Source organism: Rhinichthys klamathensis, unplaced genomic scaffold, assembly GCF_029890125.1.
Source record: "Rhinichthys klamathensis goyatoka isolate OS25496 unplaced genomic scaffold, OSU_Roscu_1.1 h1tg000264l_1, whole genome shotgun sequence".
In the NCBI taxonomy this organism is placed as follows: domain Eukaryota; kingdom Metazoa; phylum Chordata; class Actinopteri; order Cypriniformes; family Leuciscidae; genus Rhinichthys; species Rhinichthys klamathensis.
This window is the reverse complement of record NW_026606785.1, coordinates 1,784,494-1,797,262: the sequence shown is the minus strand read 5'-3', so window position 1 is coordinate 1,797,262 and position 12,769 is coordinate 1,784,494. Positions and strand designations below refer to the sequence as shown.

General features: G+C 39.7%; 1 pseudogene; it reads left to right on the top strand.

Annotated features, from left to right (window-relative positions):
- Positions 1-11,274, top strand: part of LOC130102008 (cilia- and flagella- associated protein 210-like) — a 31,172-nt pseudogene extending 19,898 nt beyond the window's left edge.
- The last annotated feature ends 1,495 nt before the right edge of the window (positions 11,275-12,769 follow it).

Sequence of the window (12,769 nt, the reverse complement as noted above, 5' to 3'; positions counted from 1 at the left end):
CTGACTGAGCAATAATACTTGCTTGAAAACCCCCAAATTTACCCTAAAACTATATATGCGTAAACATCATACTTTTTAATGACCTAATCACTTTTAAGGAAGAAAATAGGCCTTTTTATGAGTCTTTATTAAGAAATAAGAATAATTTATTTAAATTATAAATTATTATTACTATGATTATTAAAGACGTCTGTCTATAGAACCTGTCAGACACTTTTATTGTTTTTATATAGCCTTATTTAGACTTCTCGCTGTCTAATTTTCTTTTTGTGTCTGTAAATGGACTGCATTTATATAGCGCTTTCACAGACCCAATGGCCACCAAAGCGCTTTACAATTTGCCTCACATTCACCCATTCACTCACTCATTCATACACCGACGGACGACGGCAGCCATGCAAGGCGCCATCCAGCTCGTCGGGAGCAGCTGGGGTTAGGTGTCTTGCTCATGGACACCTCGACACTTGGTCAGGTGGAACCGAGGATTGAACCACCAACCTTCCGGTTTGTAGACAACCAACATGAACCACTGAGCCACTGCCGCCCCGCCGTCTGTGCCCCTATTATAATACTAAGTTATACTAAGTAGGTAATGTTAAATTGTAATTTGAATGTCATCTTGATGTGATATTTTAGTTTGTCTTCATTAAAAATAAATAAATAAAAGAATACCTGGGTCTCTGAGGGTTATAATATGAGACTTGATGTTTACAGTAACAAAGTACAACAAACAAATCTGATTTTGTCCTTACAGGGAAAACGATGGAAAAAAACTGGAGGCGAAATCCATTCGAGAGGCGATGAAAGAGGAGGAGAAGAAACCTATCTACTTGGAAGAAGCAAGATAACAGGCCCAGAAAAGAAAGGAGGCTATTGAAAAAACTAAAACCCAGCAGTACCACCAGACTGACAGAGTCAAAGGCCTCCATGTGTGTGTCTTACGTTATTAGACCACAAGTCAAGTCAAGTCACCTTTATTTATATTACGCTTTTTACAATACAGATTGTATCAAAGCAGCTTCACAGTGATAACATGAAAATAATAATAAAAAATTGGATCATCGTCCACCTTAAGGCAGATCTATGATATTGTTGAATATTAAATGCAACTGTTTTTCTGTGGTGAAATGTTAGTAGAAACGATCCTCTTGTTGTTCTAGAGCGCTCTGAGGCTGGCGGAGGTCCTGAAGGAAAGAGAGGCTCAGATCGAGCTCAAGCGCATGAGGCAGAACGCCAGCAGAGCCGTGGACAGAGAGATCTTGGCCCGAATGGCTTGCAGAGAAGAGCAGGCGGTCCAGCAGGAGCGACAGAAAGCACTGCAGAGAAAACGAGACCAACTGGCCATTTCTGAGTGCTTGAAACTACAGTAAGGAGAAATTAAAGTGCATTTATGCTTCAGTGCATACACAGCTAACACAAATATGCTCTAAGGACTTTTTGATAACGTTCCAATTAAGATATAAATGTTATTTCTGAATGTTCCCTAAACGTTCAAAGTGTCAACAACATTTAAAATGTTTTTATTTATTTTTATTCTTCAAACACTGTGGGAATGTTACTTTTGAACAGTGTTGGGGAAAGTTACTTTTAAAAGTAATACATTACAATATTGTGTTACGTTAAAATTAACTAATTGTATTACTTAGTTAGTTTAATGGAAAGTAGTGTTATGTTAACCCTCTGGGGATCAGAGTGTTTTTGGGGCCCTTGGGATGTTTTGACATGCACTGACATTTGTGCTTTTTTCAGTTATTTATAAACATGTTAATGGCAAAGGTTTAAATTCACTCTATATAGCACAGACGGGACTACCATGATAAGTGAGCAACATGTATGTACATGTTTGTATTTTTAAGAGAATAATGTTTATGCGTGGTTATTGAAAAAAATAAAAATGAAAGTTGCTGAAATAAGACCACAAAACACATATTGATTATTTCTTCACAAGACTTTTGAAAATTGTATCACATAGTCTAGAATATTTGCTCCAAAACTATGTGAGAATCATCCTGACTACTCATTCAGATAAGTCAATAAAGTATTTTACATTTTTAATGACGTGTTTTGTTTGAGAAAGCTTTATGCGAGGAGGCATGATCTCTCATTAATATGTATGGCATTTCACACCTGAGAAAGACAAAGACCCTCCCATAATATGGCCCTATTAGGTGCTATCAGGCCATATCATTACAGGAGCCTTGCACAAAGAAGATTGAGGAGATTTAAAAAAGAATGGCTTTTAGATTGTTTGGATTTATATAAGGAAAATACAGGGTGCATACGTCTGGACACTTCTATCACACACCCTTCACCATATAGACATGTTTTTTTTTCAGTTCAAAGTTAGAGTTGGAAACATCTTGAAAAGAAAATTGTCTTTTTCCATAAATGTCTTAGTTTGATCATACATATTTCAAAGTTGAGGATTCATTATTATGATATAGCTTGAACAAACACTATAACATCTTAGTTGATTAGTTTATTGACAAAACATACTATATATTTAACAGTATGAGCAGAAACTCCTAACAAAAGCTTATTTGATGTCTATTTTAGAGTCTGTAACAGTACGTATCTGTGCGTTCATTCATTCATTCATTCATTCATTCATTCACACACACACACACACACACACACACACACACACACACACACACACACACACACACACACACACACACACACACAAACATGATTTACATTTAAACAGTATGCTATTTTTCCGTTTACAGACACTAACGTTATTCTATATCGCGATTAGAACTAAGCACTTGCATAAAACACTTACTTCTCAGCTGAATCTGTTGCTCCTCGAAGTGAAAATAAACCAGCACTTGTTCTGTGGTAAATTGTCCCAGGATTGTTCCTCATATAGCCGCGCAAGACGACAGTAGATTAATCTGACTAAAAAATAATGTGTGTTTTCAGAGTTTATGGGCGTTAACGCGTCTCAATGTGTTGCTTCACATATTTGCGTTTGAATAGCGCGTGCTCTCCGTGGGCGTGTCACATTACCAGAGATAATCAGCTGAGAGAACGGTAATGAGACGGGCTGACACGTCTCTCTTTTTATATAGATGACATAAACGGAGAATATTAATTTTAGTTTTGAATCGGATCATTTAAAAGTACAAACTCAAATGATTTAAAAGATATATTGCTTATGGCTGGGTGAATAGTATTTGCTGGGTTTTTTTATGTTTTATTTCGATTGTATGTGGGCACATAAAAAAGTAGACATTTAACAGATTATTTTCTCATATTTCTTACAGTTTTTTCTGAATGCTTAAGCGCTAATCGTGATTATTGTAGCACAATTTCTAAAACTATGAATATGTATAGCAAAACCACTCACTGAGTTTGCAAAACTAAAAGCACAAACACTGCTTTGCACTCAGTTTGCAATTTTGTAACACACACTTTGCAAAACTGTAGGCACAATTCACTGCACAACACTCTTTTTGCAGAACTTTAAACACAACTCACTGCATACACTCAATTACCAAATTTCCAACACACTCCTAGCAAAATTATACACATGTATGGCTATCATTAACACTATTTTACCAACTGTCTGGCACACTTTCACATGTGAAAACTGTTTTAGATAATTAGTTCACTTTGCAATCAGCCTAAGCACTATAAATAAGCCACAGGTAAGCTGTCTGTGTGGAGTACAATGGAAGGAGCAGTAAGAGTGAGAAGAGTGAGAATCAGAGGAGGCCGAGGGAGAGGACGTGGAGGTGAAGAAGTTGGAGGAAGAGGACGTGGAGGTGAAGAAGTTGGAGGAAGAGGACGTGGAGGTGAAGAAGTTGGAGGAAGAGGACGTGGAGGTGAAGAAGTTGGAGGAAGAGGACGTGGAGGTGAAGAAGTTGGTGGAAGAGGACGTGGAGTTGAAGAAGCGAGAAGGTTAGAGGAAGTTAGAGGAAGAGGACAAGGAGGAGCAAGAAGAGGACGAGGAGGCCGAGGGAGAGGACGTGGAGGTGAAGAAGTTGGAGGAAGAGGACGTGGAGGTGAAGAAGTTGGAGGAAGAGGACGTGGAGGTGAAGAAGTTGGAGGAAGAGGACGTGGAGGTGAAGAAGTTGGTGGAAGAGGACGTGGAGTTGAAGAAGCGAGAAGGTTAGAGGAAGTTAGAGGAAGAGGACAAGGAGGAGCAAGAAGAGGACGAGGAGGCCGAGGGAGAGGACGTGGAGGTGAAGAAGTTGGAGGAAGAGGACGTGGAGGTGAAGAAGTTGGAGGAAGAGGACGTGGAGGTGAAGAAGTTGGAGGAAGAGGACGTGGAGGTGAAGAAGTTGGTGGAAGAGGACGTGGAGTTGAAGAAGCGAGAAGGTTAGAGGAAGTTAGAGGAAGAGGACAAGGAGGAGCAAGAAGAGGACGAGGAGGCCGAGGGAGAGGACGTGGAGTTGAAGAAGCGAGAGGGTTAGAGGAAGTTAGAGGAAGAGGACAAGGAGGAGCAAGAAGAGGATGAGGAGGGGAAAGAGGAAGGGTAAGAAGAGTAAGAAATAGAATAACTGATGACATCAGAGGTACAATAGTGGACCATGTCATCAACCATGGGATGACCCTGAGGGAAGCTGGCCAACGGGTTCAGCCTAATTTGAGCCGCTACACTGTGGCAAGCATCATTAGGACATTTCGAAATGAGAATCGGTAAGTACTTTGTAGCACTGCCATACTCTAATGAGAAACACAACAGTACCATACATGCAAAAATACTGAAATTGTTACTTTACAGAATTGCTAGACGTCCAGATGTTGGGGGCAGAGGAAGAATGTTCACTCCAGAGCAAGAGACCCATATAGTGAACATGGTGATTGCCAATAATGCAATAAGACTGCGCGAAATACAGCAGCGCATAATTGATAATGACACCATCTTTCAAAATATACACAGTGTAAGCATTTCTGCACTAAGTCGTGTACTTGCGCGCCACAGAATAAGAATGAAGCAAATTTACCGAGTTCCTTTCGAGAGAAACACAGAACGTGTAAAGCAACTGCGATATGACTATGTGCAGGTAAGCTATAGTGTCATTGGTTCTGAATTTGGAAGTGCATACTGTAGTGCTGTGCATGGGCCTGATGTGTTGCATTTGTTTTGTCTTGTCCAGAGAGTGATGGAACTAGAAGCAGATGCCATGGGACATGAGCTACTTTTTGTAGATGAGGCCGGTTTTAACCTCAGTAAAACCAGGAGACGTGGCAGGAACATTATTGGACACCGTGCCATCATCATTGTCCCAGGACAACGTGGTGGTAACATAACCATGTGTGCAGCTATAAGCCAAAATGGTGTTGTTCACCATCATGCAACCATAGGCCCATACAACACTGCACACATTATTGCATTCCTGGACACCTTACATGACATGCTCACTGTTCAGAGACCAGAGCATACCCGATATTTCATCATATGGGACAATGTTAGTTTCCATAGGGCTGCTTTGGTCCGCAACTGGTTTACAGACCACCCATTCTTCATGGCACTCAACCTCCCTCCATACTCTCCATTCTTAAATCCCATCGAGGAGTTCTTCTCTGCCTGGTGCTGGAAAGTGTACGACGGTCATCCTCATCAACAGGTAGCCCTTTTACAGGCAATGGAGGCGGCATGTGGAGATATTGACCAGGCATCATGTCAGGCCTGGATACGGCATTCAAGGAGATATTTTCCCCGGTGCCTAGGACTGGAGGATATCGCATGCGATGTGGACGAAATTTTGTGGCCGGACCCAGAAAGACGACATGATGTAGGCTGATTTTTTTTTTTGTTTTTTTTGTTTTTTTTTGAAATTACTATTTTGTGTTCTGACTTTGTCTTGGTTTGATGAGTGTGAATAAACACCAATACTTGAAGTTTGGATCCTTGTATGTTTACATGACACTACGACAAAAGTATGACCTCAAATTGACATCTGTACACAGAGAAAGCAAAAGCCAGATGTGTTTTGTATTCATACCATCAGTGTGTAGTTGGCACATTGTGTGCTTAGTAGATGATGGCTTGTGTTTACTGTTTGATACGAAAACACCATTTTTACGAAGGTGTGAAGAGTTAATCTAGCTGTGTTCGCTTTTGCAAGAGAACTACAATGTTTTGATAATTGGGTGAAAGGTTTTCTTATTTGTGTGTAGAGTTTTGCAAAAATAGCCAATAGTTACAAAAAATGTGCTTAAGCAATCAGAAAAAACTGTAACTCTATATGAACAGAAATGATGGTAGTACTTTAAGTCTATTTTTCTGCTATGTGAAAAAAACGAGCAAAACGCGCCGGCGGGTTTCTGGTCTCCAGAGGGTTAATGTTGTTACTTTTTCTGTAAAAAAAACCACTCCACGAATTATGTATAAGTTCTGTTTTGTGTTAATGATTTGAGAACATGATTAAAGACCAGATAACTTTGAACAAACATAATGTTACTAGAAGAACGTTTGTTCGTAACTTTGAGAGAACCGTATCTAAAGTTCTGAGAACATTCCCTGTTAGCTGGGAATCACCTTAATGTGTCAATGTGTCTGACGTTTCCTCCTTTATTAGGGTTAAGGAGCATGACATGAAGAAGGAGCAGGAGAGGAGAAGGGAGGCTGAAGAGATGAAGCAACTCCGAGATCTTCATCTGAGGGAACAGGCCATCAAAGAGCGCCAGAATCGAGAAGTGAAGAGAAAAAGAATGAATGCTTTTCGTGTAAGCCGGTTGTTGGACAACATTCACACTTGTAAGGACTGGGCGAGGGTGAATCTGAATAACTAAGTACATCCTGCTAAAGACCCAAAAAGCCTGGAATGTAAATTTATACACACACACACACACACACACACACACACACGCATCCCCCACAAGTGAAGCCCGCTCAGGACAGAGCGTGGTGTCCAGTTACGAGACATTTTTATGACTGACTTGGAATTTGATGCTCAAGAGAAAGAAACTTCTCTTTTTAAAAGACATTTAACCAGATATATTCAATGTGTTTTATATGTGTTTGTTGTCCGGGTTACATTGGAATAACTGTGACTTTATCATTATGCATTTTACATATAACTGTCGATCCCCAGAATTGTTGTGTCTCACTCTCTCTGGATTTAACTAAGAAGGAGAAATGAATTCTGCATTCATGGATATATTCTATTATATATCCCCTTGAGAATTTTATGAACAAATGTATCTAAGTTCCCTATTTCATGAGTTGCCTTTCTGTGGTTTGGTCTATGTTTCTCGACAACTCTAATGGGATAATGTTTCAAACTTTGCCCACTAAGGTTTAACCAAATCCATTTGTGGCAAGTTTGGTCTCGATAAACTCCAATCTTCGTTCCCCATTTGTTAATTGACATTACATTTTGCTAAACTTTGTGACACATTAGTATTATAAGAATTGTGAAGATTCTTCTCTTGAACACCCAATGAAACTAGAGATTTAAATGCCTGGTTATAACACAAAGGGTCATAAAATCTCCCTCCAAAGGGACAGCTCCTGATTGGACCCTCTTCCAAAAGAAGGCGGAAACGTCAGGTCTTCAAAAGGACAAACCGCAGGCTTAACTCCCTCTTCCTTCGCTTGTCCTCGTGTCATAATGTAACATCTCGCCTCCAGGCGAGCTCTTCGCCTTTCTTTAATTTGTTTCTAGTTTAGTTTGTGTTTTTCAGTTTTAGATTAGTCTCAGTGTTTACTTCCACGAAGTGAAAGGAACACCGCGTGACAAATCTCTTCAGCAAATCCAACTACAAGCCTTTAAAAACGAGCGCGCCTCGCTATGAAGGAGAAACACGCGCACGTGACCACGTGACGCGACGGACTGAGAGATGCACACGCGTTTCTTCACCAGCCATGCAAAGATGTAACGTTAACTCAAAGTTAGTCAAAGTTTTGTTTTCCGTAGTTGACTCAGTTCACTTCCACGAAGTGAAACGAATTTAGCCGAACTATTTCCCTTTGGTAATGTTACCCCAAAGACTTTGAACCTCCGTTCAACACGCGCGCCAAGCAACCCACGTGACGCTTCCTCACACACAAAGGACTCAGCTCACGCGGCCAGACAGGGCTGTACAGGAATGCCTCGACACAGAGAGACCATAACATAACTTGTGCAAGTATAATCTCTTTATAGAGCTTCTAAGAAGCTTTAAGATGATGTTTTGTGTTGTAATCAGAGAGGTGAATGTCTTAGGAGGAATTCTGCTAATGTTCTCTCTCTCTCCCCCTCCCTCTCTCTCTCCCTCTTACTCGCTCACGCCTGTAAGTTATCCATTGTCCAAACTTTACGCATTTCTCGTTCATTGATGTCTTATTATCGTGTTTTGTTTGTTTATTATGTTTGTAAATACATATATCCCCTGTAACCGTAGTAAATACATAAGTAGTCATGCCTCTATTAAATTAATTATATATTCATTTGATTGATGTACTGTCTCTTTGCTCAGCTTCAAGTCCCTTAAGTGCCAAAGATCTTGCTACAAGCTTACTAAAATTAAATATACCTTAAAGAGTATGTGTTTATAGGGCGGGAAACCCAATTCTTCTGGCCAGAGAATTGCGTTTCCTGAAATCCTATAAAGTACGATGATATTGTGGATCCCCACAAATATTATACTGACAATTGAGCTAATTCATTTTACCTATTTTGTGAAACGTGGTCCGTGTAATTAATTGCAATCAACTTGTGGTTAATTTCAAGGATTCACATGCATGCATGCAGGTAAAATGACAGATCCTCCCTTATCGGGAGATTTATTAACATGTAAGACTGATCTAATCCAAACATGCATGAATAATTATTAATTACCAATTATTAATTATGATATGCAAATTCCCCACGGATTAGATCCGCCCTTGAGTCCTTACACACTGTAAAAGCAGATCGAATCAGATGCGGTTTTGAAATCCCTTCTTCTGTCTTCCATCAGGACCATTTGACCAACAGAGAGCTGACAAAAGCAGCGGAGGCTCGGAGGCAAGAGGAAGAGGAGGAGAAGAGAAAGCAGATCGCCAGCCAGAGCGAAAAAGTGACGAGAATGAGGAGAGAAAAACAGGAGGAAACATTTAGGTATTGTACATTTAGGTATTGTACATAAGACAATGGAAATGCGTCCTGTGGTGGATATTAATCACACTCATTAGTGTCAGAAATTAACTTCTTTATTTTCAGGAGCATTTTTGCACATTTATGAGGGCTAACACGCATCAAAAACACAGCATGCTGATTAATTATGTTAAACACTTCCAACCCATACTAACATTTATATATTAAATGCTTAGACAACAGATAAAATAACTTTGGGCGCATTTTAGGCATTTTTGTTACTTTAAAACTGTGAATCTCTAGAGATCATGGGCTTCCAGTGATATTTTAGTATTATTTATAGTATACAGTATTTAGCAATGTTTTGAATGACCTTTTATTATTATTTTCAGAATTGTGTGCTTTTGTCATTTTTCCCCCTGTTTTTTAATTTTATTTCTTTTGAGTTTTATTTTATATTTACTTCAGTTTTAGTAATTTTAGTACTTCAACTTACAAAGTGAAATGTTATTTCAATTAGTTGCCAAGGCAACATTTCTAAGTTCAAGGTTAAAGTTTCTCATCTAATATTTGTATTTTTAGCTTCCTAACACTGTAAACCCTAACGCTCAAAATAATCCATTGTTTTGAGTAGGGCCAACTCACATTATACAAATTAGTTCCATCAAATTAATATACGATACTTACAATTTTATGAATATTTTAACATTTATTTTTTCTTTTGAGTTCACAAAACTGACACATTTTAAGTAAGTTGAATTGTTTCGTTGTTTTGAGTTCTATGAACTTGTTTCTTTTAATTTTGACAAACTTAAATTTAACTGAATCTGGGCTGGGATTTTTATTTCCCAGCATGCTTTGCAATGACACTCAAAAGGGAGAGTAAATGCTAAAATTAAGTGTCATATAATGGTTTTTGTGCCAGATTAATGTTAAGTGGGAGATTTAGTAGTGTTTAATGTTTTGTTAAGCTAGTTTAGAAGAGTTTCTGTTATGTTGGGTTTTTTGGGGAGTTACCATCATGGCCGGTGACGAGTTTGGTTTGAGAACAGTGTGTGTTAAATGTTTTAAGTTGATGTACTCATTCCGCAAGGGCTATGATATGCTGATACTATAGGTAGCACTTATTGAATTGGCTTGTTAAATCTAGCCAAGTTTCCACTACTAAAAATATTGAAGTTGAGATTACATGAGAGTTTTAAGTTGTGTATGAATTATCTTACTCAGATATTTCAAGTTAAAAGCAATTAAAATATATGATTACAAAACAAAAATCTGCAAGCTCTGCTTACTTACACATTCAATTTCTTAACTTAAACAATTTGATGTAACTGATTACCTCAAATTATTTGAGTTTTGCTAACTTAGTTATTCGGGTGTATTTAATCAACTAGAAACTGCTCTAAGTGTTTGTTTCAAATTCAAACGTGCTTGCAAACCAGTTCCAATCTTTAATTTGTCTGTGAAAGGTATTTTGGGAACATTGACATATCATTTGACATCCACATTCTTACAACTTGCTCATTCATGAATCACATCTAACTGGGAAGGTTATTGAATTAATGGAAGTTCACTGAGTGGGAAGCCTGGAGAAAGTATAATTCTTTCCACTGTCTCAGAACTGGGCTTGTATTTGTCTTTATTTTTGCCTTTTAGAGCGTCAAAGACATAGAGAGACTGTTATACAGAAGTTAGCCGTGCAGAAGCAGGAAAAAATCAGCAATGAGGAAGATATCATCGCAAAAGCAGTCGCTGAACGTGAGGCCAGACGGGCCCGAGTGCAGCGCGAGAAAGAAGAAAAACATGCAGCCATGTTGAAATCTATCTCTGCACACAGAGAATCCAGGGTAAATTACCTATTCCTAATGTTTTTATACATCGTTAGTCTCATAGCATAATAGCTATGAGGCTAACGACATGTAAACATTTTTAAATCTCCGCTCCACGTCATGCCTAACAACGTCCCTCAGCTGTTCCACTGTAAAACACGGCTTCGCGGGGCTTATTGCTTAATTTTACCACAGTGATGCTGGGTTTATGAGCATCACACGGTTTATATATAGAATTTGAAATGCATTTATTGAAATAAACATTTTTCTCAACTCTATATCAGAGGCAAGAGCTGGAACAGAAAGCTCTGAAGATGCTGAATGCAAAGAAGGAAGCAGATCAAATCTTCATGGAGAAGCAAAAACTTCAAGCTCAAAAAGCTAAAGAAGAAGGAAAAGCACTCCAATACACATACATACAACAAATGAAAGAAAGTGCGTTCAGCTTTAAAAAAAAAAATACTATTAAGCATCCACCCTAGACAACGCATCTGCGATAATATTGTCTATTCCCCGGACATGCACAATTTGGAGGTTAAAAGGTTGAAGCAATCAGCGCATTAACCTACGATTTGAATTGTATATGCGACTGAGGAATTTGAGTGGGTCATGGTCAGTATAGACCTTAACTGGATGTACTGTAGAACCTAAATACACTTTCGAAGTGTTGAATAGCCAGGACTAAAGCCAAAGTCTCTTGCTTGATAGTGGAGTACTTTCGCTGGGCAGAATTACATTTCTTAGAGAAGAAACTCACGGGATGGTTTACGTTGTCTACGCCTGATTGCAAAAGTACGGCACCGGCGCCTACGCTGCTGGCGTCCACAGCAAGCTGAAGGCGAGTGTAATAAGACTTTAGCCATGAAAATGTCACAAGTAACAGAAATAAGCGCAAATGTTAGAGCATGTCAGAACACCTCAGGGACCCAGAAAACCCCTCAGACCCCAGAGGGTTAAAATGTCAACAGCCTTAGATAGAACAGGTGTCGTCCAGAACGGTCGGAGAAAAGGCTCGAGAAAACAAGGTTTTTAAAGAATTCAAAATACTGCACAACAGGGGGGCGCTGCCGAGCATCAATGGAGTAGGACGTGAGTTTGTTAGCTCTTGCCGATTTCAGTTAATATTGTTATTTTTCTGCGCTTTTTCGTTACATATTTAGTATATTCTTACTCCGCAACATTTTTTACTAAAAAGTCTAACTCCGGACTGCATAAGATGGCTGGAAAGATTTCTAAAACTCGCAAAACTATTCAGACACAACTGCGGCCTGGTCTGCAAGTTGCGACCGCGTCTTCGAGTGGATCATCTGTTACCTCAGAGGTCGAGGGCTCCTCGACGGATGCCAACCTTGACATCGCTGCACTCAAGCTCGAGTTATTGGCCTCGGTGAGGAAAGATATTGCTGATATTTTTAAAAAGGAACTCCAGGATACTCTCGGGGATGCTTTGCCTACTATTAAGCTTGACCTGCAAGCGGTGAAGTCACAGCTGGCGAATGATAAAGCTGCTACCGATGCTACCATGTCTGAGCTAAAAGGTACGGTCGGAGAGATGGAGCACGCACTCACCGAGTGCTCAGATGACATCGCCGAGATGAAAACAACTATCGAGCGCCTCACAGCTAACATAGCCATGCTGGAAAATAAATGTGAAGACTTGGAGTCCAGATCACGGCGTAACAACATCAGGATAGTGGGAGTACCGGAGGGCCCTGACACCTGTACCACGGCTGCTGTGGCCGCCTTACTGAAGGAAGCGTTCAATCTGGAAAAGGAGCCGCTTTTGGACCGGTCCCACCGGACTCTCCAACCCAAACCCAAGCCTGGTGATCGTCCACGAGCCATTGTGTGCAGATTTCATTATTACAGTGACTGTGTTGACATTCTGCGCCGCGCGAGAGAGCTCCGGCAGATTTAAGTCAG